The 24,091-nt window shown below is 38.9% G+C and overlaps 1 protein-coding gene across 6 annotated transcripts in view; it reads right to left on the reverse strand.

Moving 5' to 3' along the window:
• RALYL (RALY RNA binding protein like) overlaps positions 1-24,091 on the reverse strand; it is a 915,472-nt gene that overhangs the window by 125,137 nt on the left and 766,244 nt on the right. The window lies entirely within an intron of this gene.

Raw genomic sequence — 24,091 nt, forward strand, 5'->3', positions numbered from 1 at the left:
GAATGAGAGAGCCACTGTTAAGTATCCTGGCTAGGGAGAGAAGACACGCCTCCGGCGAGTCCTGATTCGTCTCCCGAGATTTGAGTGACAGGACGTTCCGGGTTGGCGTCATGACGTCTACCTCCGGTCCTCCTGTTATAAAAGGAAGTGACTCCCTCGCGGCCGGCGTTAGCAAGACCGAGTGAACCGCGGGAGGCCGAGGAGACATGCCGTCCGGACGGATAAACTTCTAAGTCTCTACCTCTCTCAGAGGTAGAGACTTCAGGTACCCTGACAGTACCCCCCCTCTCAGATACGCCCACCGGGCGGAAGGAGCCGGGACGAGATGGAAAGCGGGAGTGAAATGCCCTGCGAAGACGGGGAGCATGAACATCCTCTTGTGGTACCCAACTCCTCTCCTCAGGACCATATCCCTTCCAGTCAACTAAATATTGTACTCGCCCCCGGGAGACACGAGAATCAATAATGGAGTTAACCTCATATTCCTCCTGACCCTCCACCTGAACAGGGCGCGGAGGGGCGATTGTGGAGGAGAATCTGTTACAGATTAGAGGTTTCAGCAATGACACGTGAAAGGAGTTCGGGATGCGTAAAGTAGCTGGAAGAGCTAGACGATATGCCACTGGGTTAATTCGAGTCAAGATCCTGTAGGGACCAATATAACGAGGAGCGAATTTCATGGAAGGAACTTTAAGACGAATATTCCTAGTGCTCAACCACACTCTATCGCCTGGAACAAAATTCGGAGCCGCCCTTCTACGTTTGTCAGCATGTTTCTTAACCAGTGCAGAATTGTGTAGAAGAATCTGTCGAGTCTGATCCCACAACTTCCTCAAATTGGCCACATGGACATCAACCGACGGCACTCCTTGGGAAGGAGAAACCGGGGGAAGAATAGATGGATGAAAGCCATAGTTCATGAAGAAGGGGCTTGAATGCGTAGAGTCACAAACGAGATTGTTGTGCGCAAACTCCGCCCAAGGAATCAAACCGACCCAATCGTCCTGGTGTTCGGAAACAAAACAGCGTAAGTATTGCTCAATCTTCTGGTTGGTTCGTTCAGCAGCTCCGTTAGACTGAGGATGATAGGCGGACGAAAAATTCAATTTGATGCCTAATTGAGAACAGAACGACCTCCAAAAACGTGAAACAAATTGGGAGCCTCTATCAGAAGTGATCTCCGAAGGAATCCCATGCAAGCGAAAAATCTCTTTAGCAAAGACCTCCGCCAATTCAGGGGAAGTCGGGAGTTTAGGCAAAGGTACGAAATGTGCCATCTTGGTAAACCTATCGACTACGGTGAGGATAACAGTGTGCTTTTTAGAAACAGGCAGGTCCACAATAAAGTCCATTGCCACACAGGACCAAGGTTTGTCAGGGATTTCCAGAGGTTGTAGAAGGCCACAAGGAAGCGAATGCGGTAGTTTAGTTTTAGTACAGACCACACAAACCCCGATAAAATCCTTAACATCCTTCCGTAACGACGGCCACCAGAAATCCTTGGAGATCAAAGAATACGTCTTGCGAACACCCGGATGACCAGCCACCTTACTCTCGTGAAGACACTGTAAGAGCTCCAATTGGAGTTCAGGAGGAACGAAAAGTCTGGAAGCCGGAGTCAGTCTAGGTGCCAGATGCTGCAAGTTCCTTATCTGATCAAGTAGCGGAGAGTGAACTTTGAGAGTAGTGTTAGCGATAATGTTACACTTGGGTACTATAGAGGACAAAACCGGCTCAGATACGGCAGCAGGTTCATATTGGCGAGATAAGGCGTCGGCTTTAGAATTCTTAGAACCTGGCCTATATGTGAGTACGTAGTTGAAGTGAGTGAGAAATATGGACCAACGAACCTGTCTAGATGATAGTCGTTTAGCCTCTCCAATATAGGATAAGTTTTTATGATCTGTCAAGATAGTAACAGGATGCAAAGTACCCTCCAATAAATGTCTCCACTCCTTCAAGGCCATTATAACCGCTAGTAGTTCCCTGTCACCAATGTCATATCTGCTTTCAGTACCTGACAATTTTTTGGAAAAGTATCCACAAGGATGTAATGGTTTATCTACACCCAACCTTTGAGACAGAACAGCACCTATACCTGTCTCAGAAGCGTCAACTTCGAGTAGGAAAGGTAGAGTAGTATCAGGATGAACTAAAATTGGTGCGGAAGCAAACAGCTCCTTGAGTGTCTTAAAAGCCAGAAGTGCTTCAGTAGACCAATTCTTAGTCTCAGCCCCTTGTATGGTCATATTGGTGATGGGAGCAATGATAGAGGAGTATCCCTTAATGAAACGTCTGTAGTAATTAGAGAAACCAATGAATCTCTGGATAGCCTTGAGACCCTTAGGTAAAGGCCACTCTAATATGGATTGGAGCTTCTCCGGGTCCATTTCAAACCCCTCCCCAGAAATCACATAACCAAGAAAGGTAGTTTGGGATTGGTCAAAGCTGCATTTCTCTAGTTTGCAGTATAAGCCATGCTGAAGGAGTTTGTGCAAAACCCTTCTGACTTGTCCGTGGTGAGTCTCAATATCCCTGGAATGTATAAGTATATCATCAAGGTATACAATCACACAGTCATCTTGAAACTCCCTAAGAACCTCATTAATAAGGTCCTGAAATACCGCCGGGGCATTGCAGAGACCAAAAGGCATTACAGTATACTCATAGTGCCCATATCGAGTATTGAATGCAGTTTTCCACTCGTCACCGTCGTGGATTCTCACCAAATTATAAGCACCTCTAAGGTCTAACTTAGTGAAAATTTTAGAACTTTTTAATCGATCAAAAAGCTCGGTGATCAAGGGAATCGGATATACATTTCTGATGGTTATCTTGTTAAGGCCTCGGTAGTCAATGCAAGGTCTTAAAGAACCATCCTTCTTTTTAACAAAAAAGAATCCAGCCCCAGCAGGAGAGGAGGATCTTCTAATGAACCCCTTGTCTAGGTTTTCACGAATATACTCTTCTAGAACTAAGTTTTCATTCGTAGACAAAGGGTATACATGACCCCTGGGGGGCATGGTACCAGAGAGTAAATTAATTTTGCAATCAAAAGGCCTATGTGGTGGTAAGGTATCAGCCTTTCTTTTGTCAAATACTGCCTTTAAATCTTGATACAAGGACGGTATCTGTACTTTGGTAGAGTCGGTAGCGTTATTAAGTGAGTTGACACTACAAAGAGGTGACACTTTCTTTAAACAATTCTCTTGACAACTCTGACCCCACGAAACTATTTCCCCTGATCTCCAATCTATAACGGGGTTATGTCTCTTAAGCCAGGAGTATCCCAGGACTATGGGAACAGAAGGGGATGAAATGAGTAGTAGAGATATTTCCTCCTTGTGTAGAATACCAGTAGTTAAGTAAAGAGGTGTGGTCTCCCGGAGAATCACAGGCTCAACTAAAGGTCTACCATCAATGGCTTCAACAGCCAAGGGTGTTTTCCTTAACTGGGATGGGATAGTGTGTTTGGTGAGAAACTTTTGGTCGATAAAACTCTCAGCAGCGCCGGAGTCTATCAATGCCATAGTCTCTAACGTTCCCTTCTCCCAAGTTAAAGAGACCGGTAATAGGAGTCTATGTTCTTTGTAGTTATGAGTAGAGGACAAAATCGAAACACCCAAGGTCTGTCCTCTAGAGAAACTTAGGTGCGAGCGTTTCCCGGACGGCTGGGACAGCTCAAACGTACATGACCTCTGGACCCACAATACATACACCGTCCCTCTCTTCTCCTGTACTGTCTCTCCTCCTCTGAGAGACGAGTAAGGCCTAACTGCATAGGTTCTGAAACCTGTGGATTTTTGGTTTCAGAATTTTGAAATGATGGTGCTAGTCTAGAGGAAGATTTAGCGGTTCTATCTCGAGTATTCAGTCTCTCCCTTAGACGTTCGTCAATACGAGAGATAAAGGAAATTAAGTCCTCCAGGTTCTCGGGAAGCTCTCTTGTCGCTACCTCATCAAGTATTACATCAGATAATCCATTTAAGAATACGTCTATATAGGCCTGTTCATTCCATTTTACCTCTGCCGCCAAAGACCTGAACTCTAGTGCATAATCCACAAGTGTTTGGTTGTCTTGTCTAAGGCGCAACAGTAATCTGGCTGCATTGGCCCTCCTGCCAGGAGGGTCAAAAGTTCTTTTAAAAGCAGCTACAAAGGAATTATAGTTATAGACTAATGGATTATCATTCTCCCACAACGGATTAGCCCATCTCAGAGCTTTCTCAATGAGTAAGGTAATAATAAATCCCACTTTTGCCCTATCAGTAGGGTATGAACGAGGCTGTAGCTCGAAATGAATACTGATCTGGTTCAAAAAGCCACGACACCTCTCAGGAGAACCAGCATAACGTACAGGTGGGGTAACTCGGGAAGAAGCACCTACAGTAGCTACCTCTAACCCCGAACCCACAGAAGAAGCAGACGTATTACGCATCTCCTCAGGTGGATTAATAGGGCGAGACAGCAGCGCCTGTAGTGCTAGAGCCATCTGATCCATCCTATGATCCATGGCGTCAAACCTAGGATCAGGAGAACCAAGCTGACAATTTGTACCTGCAGGATCCATGGCCCTGTCGTAATGTCAGGATCGGGTCAGGGATCCAACACGCAAAGTACAAAGAGTAGCTGATACGTATACCGGTCCTTAGAATGGCCGGACTTAACGTATAACTACAATAGAATGGTCAGAGACAAGCCGAGGTCGAGGGAATGAGAGGACAGGTAAGCGAGAGACAAGCCGGGTCAAGGATAACAGAAAGGCAGGAGAGTAGACAACAAAGCCGGGTCAGAACCAAAAGACAAGTGAATCACAAAGCACTGTGTGACTAGGCGGACTAGAACCACGACAGGGCAATGAGTGAATGAGAGAGCCACTGTTAAGTATCCTGGCTAGGGAGAGAAGACACGCCTCCGGCGAGTCCTGATTCGTCTCCCGAGATTTGAGTGACAGGACGTTCCGGGTTGGCGTCATGACGTCTACCTCCGGTCCTCCTGTTATAAAAGGAAGTGACTCCCTCGCGGCCGGCGTTAGCAAGACCGAGTGAACCGCGGGAGGCCGAGGAGACATGCCGTCCGGACGGATAAACTTCTAAGTCTCTACCTCTCTCAGAGGTAGAGACTTCAGGTACCCTGACATTTATGAACTTGTCTCCAAATAACATCCCTTGAGCCTCAGGACCAAGTTCTTTAATGCCTAATTCGGCAAGCTTGGCATCAAATTTGTAAAGGACTGCCTTCCGACGTTCTGTCGAGATGGCAACATTGGCATTGCCTAAGAGGCATAAAGGCCTTTGTGCCCATTCTCGCACTATATGTGCGGCAAAAGTGCCACCTGTCAAAGCCTTGTCTACAATAATGAAAATCTAGATGAGTGGGCCCGCAACATCAATAAGTTTATATTTAAAAAGCATTTCAGGCCTTGTTCTAAACCTTGTTCTAAATGGGGGTCTCTCCCCGACATATTCAGAAAAGTTACAAGAAAGGAGTCAAATTCGTTAGTAATTGTCACCTTGTCTGAGATGATGGGTCATGGGCATTCTGTCCTTAATTTGGACCTCACCTCTTCTCTAAAGGTCGGCAGAGCCACATTCTGCAGTACTTGGCAATATGGTCTGGAGGTGTCCATTCAGCAGATCTGAATACATCTAGGGTCAAATAAGGCGCCGCCAGTGGTATCTAATAGGGTATCATCTGAACCAGGATCAGGGATGGGGTCAGACTCCAAATGGAATTCCTCTTGTGGCTTGTTAGCAAACTTAGATGGAGAGAGATCTCGAGATGCTTTATGAGGTGGTAGATCCTAATCCGATTACCCCGCACAGTATTCATCTACACTTAAAGATGATAGTTAGATGTTGAACCCTCAAGTGGATCAAAATCATGTTGGAAGACAGCTTCCCTAGATTTAGAATGAGAAACTCTCTGGGTTTTGGCAGGCGCTTTGCCTTTACCGGCGGTAGCGCTATTACCCTTCCAAGGGCGTTTGTGAGGGGTTTTGTCATGGTCTGAACCTTTGGAATCCTCAGAGTCTGACAATTGAGTAATAGACACCATATGGGCTGGCACTGTCTGCTCGAGGAAAGCTGCTAAAGCCTGGGGAATGGAGTCAGCGATGGCGTTATACAGCCATGCCTTGAGTTCAGCAGAGACTGCAGGATCAGGCAAAGATTTTTCAGACATATTGGTAGTAACGGATAATAATAACAGTGGAGTCACCACCTTAACCCCTTAAGGACATATGACATGTCTGACACGTCATGATTCCATTTTATTCCAGAAGTTTGGTCCTTAAGGGGTTAAAGAAACACAATTTGTTAAAAAATGTATTTATATTTTTTTAATTTATGGAGACTAACTATGTACAAAAGAAGAGGCAGTGGACTTATACAGGATATAACTCAAAGAATAATGAAAAAATGGATTATCCTGAAAATAAGAAGTGGGATTGATCAACAATTGTCATTAATGGGGTTCACCCTAAGGACAGCAGAAAGTCCAGAATCAATGACAGGTATGACCTGTGTAATCAATGTAGGGGTTAACCTCTAATAGAGGCTATTGTGGGTCACCCTTAGTATAGAGGCTAGAGGGGGTCACCCTCGGTATAGAGACTAGAGGAGGTCACCCTCTTAATAGTGCAAAGACTTAGTACAGTAGTTTTTATTTGTGGGATCTGCAAAAAAAGAAACAAAGGATTTGCATCAGACAGGAGTAAACTCCTAAATGTGCATGGATAGATCCTATACTACAAGAACGGTAATATTTACTTACCTAGTAGCTGGGCGCGAACGCGGTGAAGAGCCGAAACGATCGATCCATGGACATTACACTCCAGGTATGCAGGACACGATGGCGTGGGCGAAAGCGCAGGAAAGGGGTTACAAAAAAGGCCGCTAACAGGGAGCCACGAGAAAAAAAAGTGAAGAAAAAGTTGGTAGTGCTAGTTAAAGGCACAGAGTATTTGGAGATATACAGAGAAAATAGCTGTGGGCCGGCAGTTAAGGTCGGCCCATCTACATGGTTTTATGATGCAGAGATAAATAAATAAGACCAAATAGCATAATTTTTTTTTTTGGTAAACGTGGACCAAATAATGACAAATATCAAGAAACTCTATATTATCAGATATTGATTATGACAAAAGAACAACAATAAAGAGTGTAATTGGAATAGACTCACCTGAAGGAGACTAAGCAGCAAAGATAGAGGAGTTGGAGCCTGATGGCAGTTTATATTACTATGATGCATGCTGATTGGTTAAACATTTTTACACTGATTGTTAACTATTTCTTTGCTGCTGGGAGTTTCAGTAAAGAAAGATAAGCGAATATGAAGCCTTCTGTCTTGCCATAAAATGATGACCTTTTTAAGCGATTCCCTTAGCAGTTTTGTTATATCTGTATTTATCTTTGTTGGTCATTTATCACAATAAACGTTAGCTTCTAGAGGGGATATACATATGTTTAATGTGTATAATTTCTTTAGCAATTAATTGAGTGTTGCTGGATACTGTTTCAGTAACAGCAAGCTGATTGATTCATGTGTAATAAAATCTGTACATTACTTGATAAGTATACTGACTAGAGATACATAAAATTTTCCTTTTGCTAATGGCGAACGCGAACTTCCGCAAATGTTCGCGAACGGGCGAACCGGGCGAACCGCCACAGACTTCAATAGGCAGGCAAATTTTAAAACCCACAGGGACTCTTTCTGGCCACAATAGTGATGGAAAAGTTGTTTCAAGGGGACTAACACCTGGACTGGGGCATGCCGGAGGGGGATCCATGGCAAAACTCCCATGGAAAATTACATAGTTGATGCAGAGTCTGGTTTTAATCCATAAAGGGCATAAATCACCTAACATTCCTAAATTTTTTGGAATAGCGTGCTTTAAAACATCAGGTATGATGTTGTATCGATCAGGTAGTGTAAGGGTTACGCCCGCTTCACAGTGACAGACCAAACTCCCCGTTTAACGCACCGCAAAGAACTGCAAACAGTCCATTTGCACAACCCCATTTGTACAAGGTTGGATACCAAGCTAGCCATGTCCCGTTCCTTGTCCTCACTGATGTCATTGAAGGTCTCTTCCTCCACCCAGCCACGTACAACAGCAAGGGTCCCCGAAAGGTGACAACAAGCCCCCTGTATTTTTTTTAAAATGTACACTACTGTTACACCAGATATGAGTTGCACTGGTGTGACACTGTGCCCTTTCAGGCCCTGAAACACACACGTGTGAAGGAAACTGACTGCTATTATTTCACAGTCCAATTTCTAGTTTGTTTGTTTTTTATGTACATTACTGTTACACCAGATATGAGTTGCACTGGTGTGACACTGTGCCCTGGCAGGCCCTGAAACACACACGTGTGAAGGAAACTGACTGCTATTGTATTACAGTCAAAAACTTTTTTTTTTTTTTAAATGCAAGCTATTTTGACACCAGATATGAGTGGTGGCACTGGGCAAGTGGGCACAGTATACGCTGTGAGCCTGACACACATGCTGGCAGGCAGGCAACTGCAATTAGATTACACACAAAAAAAGCAGAAAAGAATGCAGCTTCCCAATGAATCTAAAATAGATGCTATCCAGGAGGTGGGAGGGTCTGGCAGGGAGGGTCTGCTGCTGATTGGCTGGAATGTGTCTGCTGACTGTGAGGTACAGGGTCAAAGTTTACTCAATGATGACGAATAGGGGGCGGACCGAACATCGCATATGTTCGCCATCCGTGGCGAACGCGAACAAGCTATGTTCGCCAGGAACTATTCGCCAGCGAACCATTCGGGACATCTCTAATACTGACCCCTACTTGTAGATAATTTCCGAGTTGACTACTAACCCCCGTCACTTTAAGACATAGTGATCTAGAGATTATCATTATTGTGGTTATTGTCATCATAATATTGCCATATTCTACTTCATATTGTTATCGAATATTCACTAATTGACACACATCTTTACATTTTTATTATTATTATTGTCACAATAAATTGTATATTTTTATACTTGATTGTGAATTCATTGTGTGAAATATAAATTCTCTAATAAATGTACTTTGGGGTCTAAAAGAGTTAAAAATAAGTTAACACTTAGCCTCAATTAATAAGGGGATATAGTGCCATAATAGTTTATAATTTTTTATATTATTAAAAAAAATTGTTGTTGATAATTTTTATAAAATATTAGTTTTAATATTTTAATTACCCCATAAATATTCTCACACACCCAATAAAAAATGACATAATTAAATACACAAAGGTTTTGATTTGGGGTATATCTTCTAAACAGGGATTTTTATTTATTTTGTATTTGGACAGTGGAGTTTCCCTTTAAGTGTGCTAATTATGCTCACTGGGATATCTTTAACATGATTCAAATGAATGCAAGGAATTAAACTTTACTACTAATAAGAAACAACAGAGATTAAATCAAACAGAACAAACTGTCAGAACTAGAAGATTGGTGAATTGAGGAAATAAACAGAGAAAATGTGAAAAACTTCATTTGTCACAGCTTAACCTTTCTAGTTTTAAAACCTCACATTTGACACCATAACTGATGTTGCAAATCGAACAACTATTATCATGAGCATTGCTTAATTGTGTCAGCCTGTGACAACTGTATACAACATTCAATGTCTTTACAAATAGGTATGGTATGTACCATACTATGTCTAATAATAGCTAATACATCCACATTTCTTTCATACAAGCTTGTGTTGCTGTTTTGGTTGCAACAGTTTATTGCTGTCAGTTTGACCAACTAATGTTTCCTTTTGTGTACTGAAAATCGCACCCACTTGTAGAGTTGTGATCTGTGGTGTCTCCAGCCTTATCAGCATCCAGATGACTGATGGCACTTGTATCTTAATTTGGATTGCGTTTTGGTTATTTTTTGTTGGTCTATGTCCTTCTGATGGCTTTACACCCAGCAGGTAGATCTATTTTTACAGAGCAGTTCCTTGTCTTTTTCTGATGCCTCCCTTCATTTGCTTGATTTTTCTTCAAGCAACGATGTGAAATTTACTCACAATGATGGTCCAAGAATTCCCCATGGTTATATCTATTCCTTGGTTATATCTATTTATTGTTTGATTTGAATTTTATATGGATATTTGTTTGTGGATTCTGCAGTTTATTGGCATATTAATATAACATATTAATGTTCTCTAAATTCTAATTATTTTGCTGACTCTTTTCCAGTTTAATTTTAGTTGAAGTCTTCTTCAGGATTAGTAGAAAGTTTTTATTGTGGGTTCTCAAGAATAAATGTATACTAAAAATTATTAAAGGGTTAAGGGGAAGTTGACAATTTAGTATTAGATTATGGTTTGTTTCTTTCGGGATCGGTGGATTTGCTATGCTAGCAATTTGATTACACATTATACAGATGTCATTAAATACCCTTTAATGTATGATAATGGCACAATTTAAAATGCTACTTTCGGATCATTGCATCATTATACGATATACTTTAAGAAGCATTTAGTATAATAGAAGAGCATCGCAATCAAGTATTTTATTTCAGAGATGATGCAATGGATTTTTACTGCATCCACTTCCTTGGAAGCCAAGAAGATTGAAGAGGATATACATGTCTCTAATGGCATACATAACTGCTGAGATTCTTTTCTTCCTTAAAGGAAAACTTTCATGGATTTTTTAAAAAGAATTTGGGGGTGTTTGAAAACTATGCATTTTTTCTCTTTAATCATCTATATTGCACTTTTTATAGTTTCTTCTACAACCCCTCTTTCCACTGCTTATGCAACCTTTTGAGTGATCTTTTGCTGGAATCAAGACGTTATCTGAGAGAAGATGATGCTCAGCTGCCCAACTGCTGTCTGTTCACATAATGTCATCACATTGTGAACATTGGACAACCAGACAGCTTTCACGGCAGTCTTGTCTTCTTTCATCTGAGACCACAGTATGTGCATATGCTTAGCTTTACTGTTTAATGTTGTATGTTGCTTTATCTGAAATTAAAATGTTCAATAAAAATGAATTGCTTGAATTGGTGGATAGGAACTTATTAAAACCTAGTTTAATAAAATAAATATTCCTTAGACAAATAAGAACCACGCATCTCGCAGTGACGTGTAAGAACGAGATCATTTTGTGATCCTTGCAACAAACAGTAATTACAGCTGAACCTTTCACAGGTCCCAAAGACTCAGCAGAGAAGAGAAGACAAGTAGAATACAAGATTGCTGTCTAAGTACACCGCCATCATTCTGTGAACATGCAGAAACTAGGCAAGTGCGAGTGATCTTTGGTCCGATAACATCTGATTCCAATCTAAGAAATGGAGGAAAGTACCAGAGGAATATTACAAAGAAGTGCAATATAGATGATTAAAAAAGTAATTTCCTGTTTCTGCCCAAACGGCTAGATAGAATAATGTGCGATGAATTGTCCAAGGTTTCTGGAACAAGATAAGGGATATAATGTAAAATGGGTATGGATATAACATGTAAATGGGAACAATGGCTAATTGGCTGGAAGGACAATATATATATATATATATATATATATATATATATATATATATATATATATATATATATATATATATATATATATATATTTCTAGTGGATACTAGGTATAACACCTGCAAAGATAAGGTCTTGAAATATTGATACATTTTTTTAAGTGTCATGTTCTACTTTTATCACATGTCCCTCAGATTCTAATAATATGTGCTGTAAAATATGTCAGTAATTTATCTATATGGCTTAGGAAACCGTATGTGGTCCATTAATCTGTATGATGCAATAGGGAGAGCTATTTAAAGGAGATAAATGAAAATAGGTCTGATGTTTAATGAAGGCAAAAGAGAAACATGTAGCAGCAATAGCTATTTCATTTATATTTGTTTAACATGTCAATAAAAAGGCTATACAACTGAAATTAATCATTCAATGCCAACGCGTTTTATTTAAAGGAACACTATAGTCACCTAAATTACTTTAGCTAAATAAAGCAGTTTTAGTGTATAGATCATTCCCCTGCAATTTTACAGCTCAATTCACTGTCATTTAGGAGTTAAATCACTTTGTTTCTGTTTATGCAGCCCTAGGCACACCTCCCCTGGCTATCATTGACAGAGCCTGCATAAAAAAAAACTGGTTTCACTTTCAAACAGATGTAATTTACCTTAAACAATTGTATCTCTTTCTCTGTAAATTGAACTTTAATCACATACAGGAGGCTCTTGCAGGGTCTGGCAAGCTATTAACACAGAAGGGGTTAAGGAAATCTTAATTAAACAGAACTTGCAATAAAGAAAGCCTAAATAGGGCTCTCTTTACAGGAAGTGTTTATGGAAGGCTGTGCAAGTCACATGCAGGGAGGTGTGACTAGGGTTCATAAACAAAGGGATTTAACGCCTAAATGGCAGAGGATTGAGCAGTGAGGCTGCATGGGCATGTTCCATACACCAAAACTGTTTCATTAAGCTAAAGTTGTTCAGGTGACTATAGTGTCCCTTTAATCTATTTCTACAATAATCACCCACACTAAAATATTGGTTAATAGAGCATTATCCAATTCTATCATTAATATGTTCAATTGTATATTGCCTGCATTTTTATTATGAATAAATACATAATATTGCTGAAATGATGTGTACTAAATTATAAAAGACACAAAATGACCCGGTGAGTCACAATCTTAGTCTGGTATTATATCTATTGAATTACTTTATTAGTATTATTAGGTTTCTGTTTAATATATTTCATTTTGAGTTGCCTAAAAAAAAATCACTTTTTCTTTTATTTTTCTTGGTATACAAATCATGATTATTCACTAAACTGTAAATCTTAGGGCAAACATTATTCAAAGTTTGCCATTCACTGCTGAATTTCTAACATTCTATGTTATAAACTCTGACATAATGGATTCATGAAATAGAGACAGCGCAGTAACTGAACAGTATTTGCTTTTAAGTGGTGATAAAATGTTCACGACAAACTCTAAAACAGCAGGGAAAGGGTTACAATTGTCTGTCAACCTACTGAAACTCTATCTAGCAGAGTCAATTACACTTTAATCAATCTGTAGAAATTACATTTCATCAAACAAGCTTACTTCTACACGGTCTTTAAGATCTTCTGAAAGCTCTGTTCTCCTAACCATGCTCAAAACAGAATACAGCCAGGTTCTGTGACAATTATATCCATTTACGAAGAACTCAGGCAAGACAAGTCTTTTGTTATTTTTCTAACCTATAGTTTATATTTTCATCAACACTCTTCCTTGTTGTTATTGCCTAAACAATGAGAGATATCAACAGGACTGTAATGCTTTTTGGAGTTATACATTTTGCTGTCTATCATCCCTCTTATTAAATGCACTGCTAAAATGGAAAACTGTCCCTTTATTGTTTTGCTGCTCCTATTTATATGTCTGTCCACCCACCTGCCTATTCTTGAATAGGCAGGTATAAGTGTTATATATATCCTAAAGTGCAGACATTGTTACCCATACATGACACAAGCAGAGTGTGATGTGTGGAACAGTCTAACACGTATTGACATAACTCAGAATTAAAGGCATACATTGCAGAGCAGAAGCATTTTTATAGATAAGCTACGTTTACCTTAATTTTTTTCTTTCAGCTTTTAAAGAACACTCCAAGCACTATAGCCACTGAAGCTAACTGTAGTGATTATGGTACCAGGAGTGCCCTGGAACATCCATTGTAAGGAATCAAGCATTTTTCAGATGGTATGACTTCTAACCTGGAGTCCACCCAACACCACTCTGCACCTCTCCTTCCACACCTGGATAGTGGTAGAACTGATATTAGCTCTCCTGAGCTAAACTCAACACAGCAACAGCTTATTGGCCAAAAGTGTCAGCTGATTGCTCTGAACCAATAAGTTAAGTACCGCATTGAGAACTAAGTCCTGCCAGGGAACTTCTAGCTCTCCACCGTTTTTTGTAGAGGTGGGGAGTGAACTGTTAAAAATTGTTATTTCCTTATAATGGGGGGGAGCTCACTGTAGTTGTTATGGTGCTTAAAGTGTTCCTTTAATTTATGAAAATTCCAAGTTTAGTGAAGAGCCCTGCATGATTCTTTAAATCAAAAACTTTCCAAGCAACTTAAATATCTTCTCCCATCATATTAACAAATAATATGAGGCATTTTCTTGAAATATTGATGATGGTAATCTCATAAGACCAAAAGACACATTAGCTTTATATTTTTATTTTATTTTAGAAAATATAGAAACCTATATCCAAGCAGGGCCAGATTTAATGGGCCTGGTGCTGACAAATACGATGGGCCTAATTACAGAATCTGATCGACTAAAAACACTAAAACAATCATACCTCCCAAGCGTCCTGTATCTGATAGAGATGGTGTTGGAGGTAAACTCAAAGGATGCAGCTATACGAAAACACGTACTCTAATCTTATCTCTCTCTAATTTATGCTTTCATCTTTCAAGTAAATATATATCCCCTAACAGCAGTGCCCATTGAAGCAGGAAGTCAATGGGCGGGGTAAAAGTGTGTGCCACTGGCGCAAATCACGTGACCAGAAATGCCAAAAGGGGTGAACATGCCCAAAAAGGGGGCATGTCGGTCCAAATAACTGTAAGGCCAGCCTGACATTAATGCATGTCAGGCTGCCTGCCAGTCATGCAGGCTGTCCATCTAAGGGCATAATATGGATAGAAAGTTACAGCATATCCCTGCCTCTCTCCACACACAGTGACCCCTACTGGCTGGTGCTGGTTTTACGGAGTAATCTCTGTTTATACTGATAAAAATACCTACATTTGTATTGCCCGTATTACTGCAATACCGGCACGGCCAGGCAGCCTCAAATACCGGCTGTGCCTGCCAGTAAAATACCAGTCAGGTGGCAAACCTATGAGTAGTGTGTAAAAAAAAAAAGTAAATGGGCCTATTCCATGGGCATGGGCCTGGAGTAGCAGCTCCATCAGCCCTATTTTAATCCGGCCCTGTACAGCAGTCATTTCTGTACAAATGTAGATAACTATTCTACATAGAAATATTTTAAATCTATCTCCAAAAAATAACCAGTTTAGAATTCTTCAAGCCTGCAAAAAATATATTGTTTTAGATCTCAATACATGCTGGCTATTTACTTTTTTATAGAGGTCAAAGTTGCAGATTTTTAAAGACACTACTTTCTTCATGCTTCAAAGAATTGCTATAATAATTTTGTCACCTCAGGTGATCTTATTTTCTTACTAGTGAATACATAAAAAAAATGATTTTTGTTCCTTTCAGTAAATAATTTTAAAGGTGCCCTGAGATAAATTGTCTATCTATCTTCAGGTCAGCTCTTTTGGCTGCAATATTTATTAGTAAGTTCCAGCAACATTTATGAAGCTTTCAACAGAAATGCAGTAAGTCGTATCTTATAGTAGCTATTGTGCTGCCAACTTTTAAGGACTGACTACTCAGAACAAGAGATCTTTGGAGTAGGAAGCTGAATGAAAGGGAGACATATCACCTCCAGATAATTTATGGGGGGATGAGAGGGAACAAGTCCCTAGCTATGATGTCTTCGCGGTTAGGATTACTGAAATACAGGGTTTTTCTTCTTCATATTTTTAAAATAATGAGAATTTATGAAAAAAGAATTAAAAAAAACAATACATTTTAGAGATTTGTTTGATACTTTCTGTACTTTTAAGTTTTTTTATGTTTTTTTTTTATATATATATATACATTTTATGTGTGAAGTTTTATTGTTCAATGAATATAGAAGTTCTCATCTCCTGCTCTGCCAATTGCTTGCTGAAACCTGCAGCAGCTTCCTATATGTTACTAAAGTTCACTTAAAAGAGCAGGAGATGAGACATACACTCAGGGTTATTCACTAAAGTGAGAATTTAAAGTGGCCAAAATAGCCAAACTGGAAGCATAGTCAACTTTTTCAACAAACTTTCCAGTTTGGTTATTTTGCTGATACATTCTCATTTGTGCACACTACTGAAAATGTGAAGCGCCATCACCACTTCTGATAATGTCAGCCAAGGAGGCGGATCAGGGCCAGAGCCAGCAGCAGCAGACTGGTATAAAGGTATGATTTTACTATATTTATAAGTAGGTAAGTAGGGTTCAGGGGGGCTAGATGGCGTTTTTAACACTATAGGTTCAGGAATAGATGTTTGTGTTCCTGTGTTCCTTTAACAGTATTTAGATACAAGCATTAATGCATAATTATCTAGTGGCTAATTTGTTGTAAAAAGTGGTGTATTCTGACATTTTACTGCATTGATATTCTGTGATCCCTCTACTTTGTCTTTTGTTTCTTTCTGAAACCTCTCATAAAACCTATATAAACTCTAAATAAAAAATAAATAAAATATATATACACTGAACAAAATTATAAACAATGCTTTTGTTTTTGCCCCTATTTCACATGAGCTGAACTCAAAGATCTAAGACTTTTTCTATGTATACAAAAGGCCTATTTCTCTCAAATATTGTTCACAAATCTGTCTAAATCTGTGATGAAAACAGGGGGATTGGGTGCTCACTATAGTAATAGGCTAAAGCGTAAAATTGGGCAGAAGTAACCAATACAAGGATTCCCAACCTTGTGATAAAATGATATAGAAAGAGAAAGGAAGGAAACCACTCCCTAGATAGTGTAATACAAAAAAATCGTATATGTACACAGGTCTTATTGTGAAGATATAAATATACAGTTGACCTGAAAAAGATTAAAAAAACATAAACGGATAATGGTGTAGTAAGGTAAGTATAATGGGTATATGTATGAGTGTTTCTAAATGGTTACACTCACATTTACCAGAGCTAACTCAGAGCTCATCTGTTAATACGCGTGGACGGAACAATCCCCGTCAAAGGATTTGTGCAGCCGTAAGCGTCTTGGTAGTCTCAGGCAGAATATATGTGGAGAGACATAAAATGATTCAATAGTGCAATATATACTGACAAAATAAATAAAATGAGGTATAAAATAACGTACTCACATTTGCGAGGGAATGTGCTGGTAACCAGGAGGTAAAGGAGTTGAAGTCCAGAATGGATAAAGGATAAAAATATACCTATTGAAGGAAGCTTCTGAGAAAGCCTTCTATAGGTATATTTTTTATCCTTTATTAATTCTGGACTTCAACTCCTTTACCTCCTGGTTACCATCACATTCCCTGGTGGGGATTATACCACCTATGCTACACCAACTAGAGCAGGTTGTGCTCTGGCAAATGTGAGTATGCTATTTTATACCTCATTTTATTTATTTTGTCAGTATATATTGCACTATTGGATCTTTCTATGTCTCTCCACATATATTCTGCCTGAGACTACCAAGACACTTACTGCTGCATATATCCTTAGACAGGGATTGTTCCGTCCACGCGTATTAACAGCTGAGTTAGCTCTGGTAAATGTGGGGTAAATTGGGGGGGGGGTTGTGGGGGTCTGAAAACCAGTTAGTATCTGGTGTGACCACCATTTGCCTCACGCAGTGCAAAACATCTCCTTCGTATAGAGTTGACCAGGTTGTTCATTGTGGCCGTTGGAATGTTGGTCCACTTCTCTTCAATGGCTGTGCGAAGTTGCTGAATAATTTCGTATATATGCTGATCCAGAGCATCCCAAACATACTCAATGGATGACATGCTGGGGAGTATGCAGGCCATGCAAGAACTGGGATGTTTTCAGCTTCCAGGAATTGCGTACAGATCCTTGCAACATGGGGCCGTGCATTATCATGCTGCAACATGAGGTATTGGTCATGGATGAATGGAACAACAATCTCGATCCCATCATGATATCTCTATGCATTCAAAATGCCATCAATAAAATGTATCTGTGTTCGTTGTCCATAACATACGCCTGCCCATACCATAACCCCACCTCCACCATGGGCCACTCGATCCACAATGTTGACATCAGCAAACTGCTCACCCACACGACGTCATACACGCTGTCTGCCATCTTCCCTGTACAGTGAAAACCGGGATTCATTCCATGAAGAGAACACCTCTCCAAAGTGGCAGTCACCATTGAATGTGAGCATTTGCCCACTCAAGTCAGTTACGACATCGAACTGCAGTCAGGTCAAGACCCCGATGAGAACGACGAGCATGCAGATGAGCTTCACTGAGACGGTTTCTGACAGTTTGTGCAGAAATTCTATGGTTATGCAAACTGATTGTTGCAGCAGCCGTCCAGGTGGCTGGCCTGAGACAATCTTGGAATTGATGATGCTGAATGTGGAGGTCCTGGGCTGGTGTGGTGTGGTTACACGTGGTCTGCGGTTGTGAGGCCGGTTGGATGTACTGTCAAATTCTCTGAAAAGCCTTTGGAGATGGCTTATGGTAGAGAAATGAACATTCAATTCACGGGCAACACCAAGGCATTAATAGCAGATCCTTTAAGTCTTGTACGTTGTGAGGTGGGGCCTCCACGGATCATATTTGTTGATTGGATTGAGATCTGGGGAATTTGGAGGCCAAGGCAACACATTGAACTCTTTGTCATGTTCCTCAAACCATTCCTAAACAATTTCTGCACTGTGGCAGGGTGTATTAACCTGCTGAAAACGGCACTGTGATCAGGTAACACCATTGCTATGAAGGGGTGTACGTGGTCTGCAATAATCTTTAGGTAGGTGACACATGTCAAAGTAATATCCGGTAGGATGCCAGGACCCAAGGTTTCCCAGCAGAACACTGCCCAGACAGGTGGCATTGTAACAATGTAATCAATGTTATTCACTTCGCCTGTCACTGCTTTTAATTATGTGAGTGATCAGTTTAAAGATAGGTACACAGATACTTAACAAAACTAACAATACTTGTATGTTATGTGTTTATATAAAACCAAGGAATTAAAAAATGAAATAATTGCTAGTGCAGTCTAAGCTTTTATGTTCTGAAATACTCCATGAGAATCCAAGTTTCCAATTTGTAGAATGTTCTTAACCAAATTGCCAAATTAACCGAGATGTTACTAGTTTGACCTATAACTGGCCAAGTTTTGCCTCGAAAAGTTTGTCCTTGTTCATTTTTAAATGGTGAAATAAAATATAACTGAACATATGTTAGGGTTAATTAACTTTAAAAAGTGCAATCTCTCTTTACTATTGCTATTTATCATTTACTGTGCCTTTTCTTCTGGATAGATTTCAAGTCTCCATCCCTATTTTAGTGCAGCATTTGAGCCCTAATCTCTATTATTTCATGTCTCATAAAATTTCTTTTATATGCCATTCATCTATTGATGCAATCCAGAGAAACTATATTTCTTGAAAGGCATTCCATTAATCTGACACTTTATTGTGCAGTCTATCCATTTGATGTTTTGTATGCTATCCTTTACATCAAACCAATTTAATATAAATTTCCACTGTGGTAATGCAATACGTTTGGAAGAAACCACATATGCCATGTTTATCAAAAGAAAAATACTGGAGACAGATCTGCATTTATTTAACCCATTCACTACTGATTTCTTTTTCAGAATAATACTTATGATAACAAAGTAACATTAATTGATACATTGTTACTTACTGATGCATAACTATTTAGCGCACATACTGAAAAAAAAAACAATTTGAGTGTAGATTGCGTTTCAAGGATTCCTAATATATATATATATATATATATATATATATATATATATATATATATATATGTACATGTTTATTTGTAGATTTTATATATTTTACATAATACAATGTCTTGCAATCATTCTGACAGCATATGTACCTTGTTATATATTTTAGAACAGTTGGAAAATAAAATGTGTATATAAATGGTCAAAAACCCTGCTTATGGTGAGGGGCAGGTGATTATCATTGTTATTCAACAAAGTGTGAATTCAAATGAATTTAAAATTTAGGTTCATAGTAGCTGAAATGGAAATTTTGCTGAATTTGGACATTTTTCCGATTCGGCTATTTTGACATTAAATTAAAAATATACTTTGAATTCACTTTGAATTCTCACTTTAGTGAAGAACCCTGTTAATGTTATCCAATAGTTAAAATTTGTTTCCTAGCTGCAACCATGTATTGATATTATATGGCGCAAAGCAGGTTCCAACTGCAATATAAAATATTTACTAATGTTCGAAGAGCATGCAGGTTATTGGGACTTAAATTGTAAATTGATTATAGGTTGAGAATGATTTTTTTTTTTTAAATTCATTTAGAAGCTTTGAGGGAGCCAGCATATCACAAGTTTTGAGGGAGACAAATATTCCTTTGCAATTTATACTATTTCCAACCTTACTTTCATAATTGAGTGGAATGTTCTATCTTAGCTGACCCTGACATCATACTCATATGATATATTCATTATTAAATATGTGAACAAAATTATGATTTTTGGATAATGCTGGTAAGTCAATATGATGCATATGTTTTAGTACACATCATCTTGATAAATGCACACATTTTCTCTATACACACAGTAATCATCCATTCTGCTTTTAATCACCTATATGTTCAAAAACGTAAAAGATTAATGGTCACTTCCTTAAAAAATGAACAACTGGACATGCTGTTGAGTTCATTGTAATGGCTACATGTCTGTCCTAGATCACTGTCCTATTTACATTTTATATTTCTATATTGGTAAACATTTAACAGCAGGTATAGGGCTTTTTTACTTATATTAGTGCGACCATATTATCTATCATATCCGTTGAGGCACCCCTCTTTCAGCGTGGGCCATGTTTAGCTTTGTCAGCTTCCCAGCACTGATCATAGACAGTAGAAACAGCAGCATGACAGGGAAATCACCATGTCACCAATTATTATAAAATGATTCTCCCCCCCCCCCCCCTAATTTTACCACATTTTAGCGTTTTCTTCATACTAAATGTTGTGTTAGCAATATATTTGTATCATATTAAAATAAAGTCGTTTTCTGTTTAAAAAAAACCCAATATATAATATGAAAGGGTTCACGTCAAGAGAAACCCTTAAATTATAGTGGAATCAACATATAGTGCAAATTCTAGGTTTTGTTTGGGTTCACATGATGGACAATTGCCTCCATTCTTAAAGGTTAAATTAGGAACATATTCAATAATAATAAAAGTAAATGTATTCTTGTCTATATAGGTCTGAGCTGTAGCGTTTCATAAATTATTATTTAGAGAGGATTAGATCTTGTTTGCTAATCATTAAAAATGTGAACTAAACATCTCTTGAAATGCACAATATTTCAAAGTACAACTAAATATATAAATATTGAGAACCATTACTTTAATTAATAAACTAAATAATTAATGAAATATTGAGTTTCTGACATCCATTCCATAATTATTTATACATGAAGCTAAAATATTAAGCTTTAGTAGTGAGGCAGTCATTATTATTTGTAATATAATACATGCATACATTCAATGGCCACTTTATTAGGTATACTTTCACACTTACTTTCACTTACTTTTTATTAGGTATACTTTCACACTTACTCTCACTTACTTTTTATTAGGTATACTTTCACACTTACTTTCACTTATTTTTTATTAGGTATACTTTCACACTTACTTTCACTTACTCTTTATTAGGTATACTTTCACACTTACTTTCACACTGCAACAAGCGGTCACTCTGATCATAAGGCAATAACGTAATAACGCAGTTCATAAAAGCATGCATTCAGGAGATTTAGTGTAAGGAAAGCTTTTTTTACCATAAGAACAATAAGGATGTGGAATTCTCAGCCTGAAGAAGTGGTTTTATCAGAGTCTGTATGGATGTTTAAACAGCAACTAAATGCATACTTGCAAAAACATAATATCCAAGGGTATAATTTTTCAGTTTCTTGATCCAAGGATTATTCTGACTCTGACTGACAGTCTGGGATCAAGCAGGATTTTTTTTACCTAGTTTGTTGCAAAATTGGAATTACTTCAAACAGTTTTTTTTTTTTTTTGCCTTGTTTTGGGTCAATAGCAAAAAACAGATGTAAGAAGGCTGAACTTGGTGGGCACATTTCAGCCTATGTAACAATGCACCAAGAAGTTCAGTTTCTCTGCAAACCAAAAATTCGAATGATAAAGAAATCTGTTTTAATTCTAATTGACTGTGAAGTGGTATGATTATTTGGGCCATATGTTTGAGCATTTCAATAACTGCTGATCTTTTGGGATTTTCACACACAGCAGTCTCTAAAATGTACGCAGAGTGATACAAAAAAAACTAAAAATATCCAATAAGTAGTACTCTTGTTAGATAAGAACAGTAAACTACGGTTAGAATGGACACAGATACACCAAAACTAGACTGTATAAGATAAAAAATGTTGCCTACTGTGCAGTGGTGTATTTCAGATTTGTGCTATCCTAGACATGTCAAAACTTGGGCACCCCCCCCCCTAATCTAAATTTGCCCAACCCCTTCCTGTTTAGGACCAAAACACACTTTGACTGACAGACACAAACTGACACAGCCACTCAGTGATAAGCACACTCTCTCAGACATACATACACTGACATACATACAAACTCACTGATTTGACACACATATCACTGATTTGACATATTGACAAACACACAATAACTCAGACACACACTAACAAAACATGCACTCACTGACAAACATGCACATACTAACAGACACTCACGGACATACACTTATAGACACACACACACTAACAAACAAACTCACTAACATATACACACGTTCACTGACAGACACACATACTCACAGACATTCACTTACAGACACGCATATTCACTCACAGACATTTACTGACAGACACACATACTCACAGACATACACTGACAGACACACACCCACTCACAGACACACACTGACAGATAAACACTCACAGACAAACACAGAAAAACACTGACAGACATTCACTGACAGACACACACACCACACACACATTCACACACATTCCCTGACATACACACACTGACACATACACACACACACACACACACATTGCCTCACATACTCACAATTTTTTTTATTAAAATCCACCCAGCCCCCCTACCTTTGGGAGAACTGGAGTGGATTCTTTACCTGGAGGTCCAAGGGGCTGATGTCCTTGGGATCTAGTGTATGTGCTGGGCTGTATGGACAGCTGTGCAGGCTACTGTGCTCCTCAGTGGGTGGGCAGGTGTTCTGTCAATGTTGCCAGTGAGGGAGCTATGATATTCCTGCTCAGCTCCCTTGTGCACCGATTAGTGATGCCGGGAACCAGAGTAACATTATATTTTGACTTCCGGGATCACTGTGGGGTGCGCGAGGGAGCTGAGCAGGAAGAGCTCAGAGGATAGCGCTCCCTTGCCGCCCAGCTACAACCCAAACAGCTGCCTGACTCAGAAGAGCCTTAAGTGGGCCCGTAGACCAGCTCTATGGCCCCCCATGAAAGAGGCTGACATAACAATTGTCAGGGCGCTTGGGGGGCAGCATTTTTTGCTGCCCCCCTGAAAGTGCCACCCAAGGCAAATGCCATGTCAGCCTCACAGAAGACACAGTACTGCTACTATGATTAATCTGAATATCTGCTGTGACATAAAAAGGGCATTACTTTTATAGTTTAAGAATAACCACATAAATATATGTCACATGATCACTATTGATCTATTTGTATAATAATATCCCTTTATGGATAAAATATATAATATTATTAAATATAGACGTGTATATACTTTAATTTGTATTTAATAAAAAAAAAATTTCAACAAACATTTATATTGATAAATAAATAAATACATTAAAAATCTTTAAAATAAAAATAACAAATATATAAAAAATTAAAATTATAATTAAAAATACTAAGAGATTTCTTCACTTATTTCATTTTTATCATGACTCAATCGATATAATATTCTATTAGTTCCCCATATGCATGGGAGTTCAGCATATGGGTTTCGCAATTGAATATGGGGAAAATACCTCTGAACAGCTGAGGAGAAGTTTCCTCCGGACCAATGGAGTGTAAGAAACAAGAAGACGCCCATGTATTCCAATATGGACACAGGGAGTAGCCCTATATATTTGGGACTGTGGGGATGGGGAATTAGGCTGCTTTTTATGCTTGTCACTATTCTGTGCTGATTATTTTACTTTATGGTCCCTGAGGAAG

Source organism: Pelobates fuscus, chromosome 4 (assembly GCF_036172605.1).
Source record: "Pelobates fuscus isolate aPelFus1 chromosome 4, aPelFus1.pri, whole genome shotgun sequence".
NCBI classification, from domain to species: Eukaryota; Metazoa; Chordata; class Amphibia; order Anura; family Pelobatidae; genus Pelobates; species Pelobates fuscus.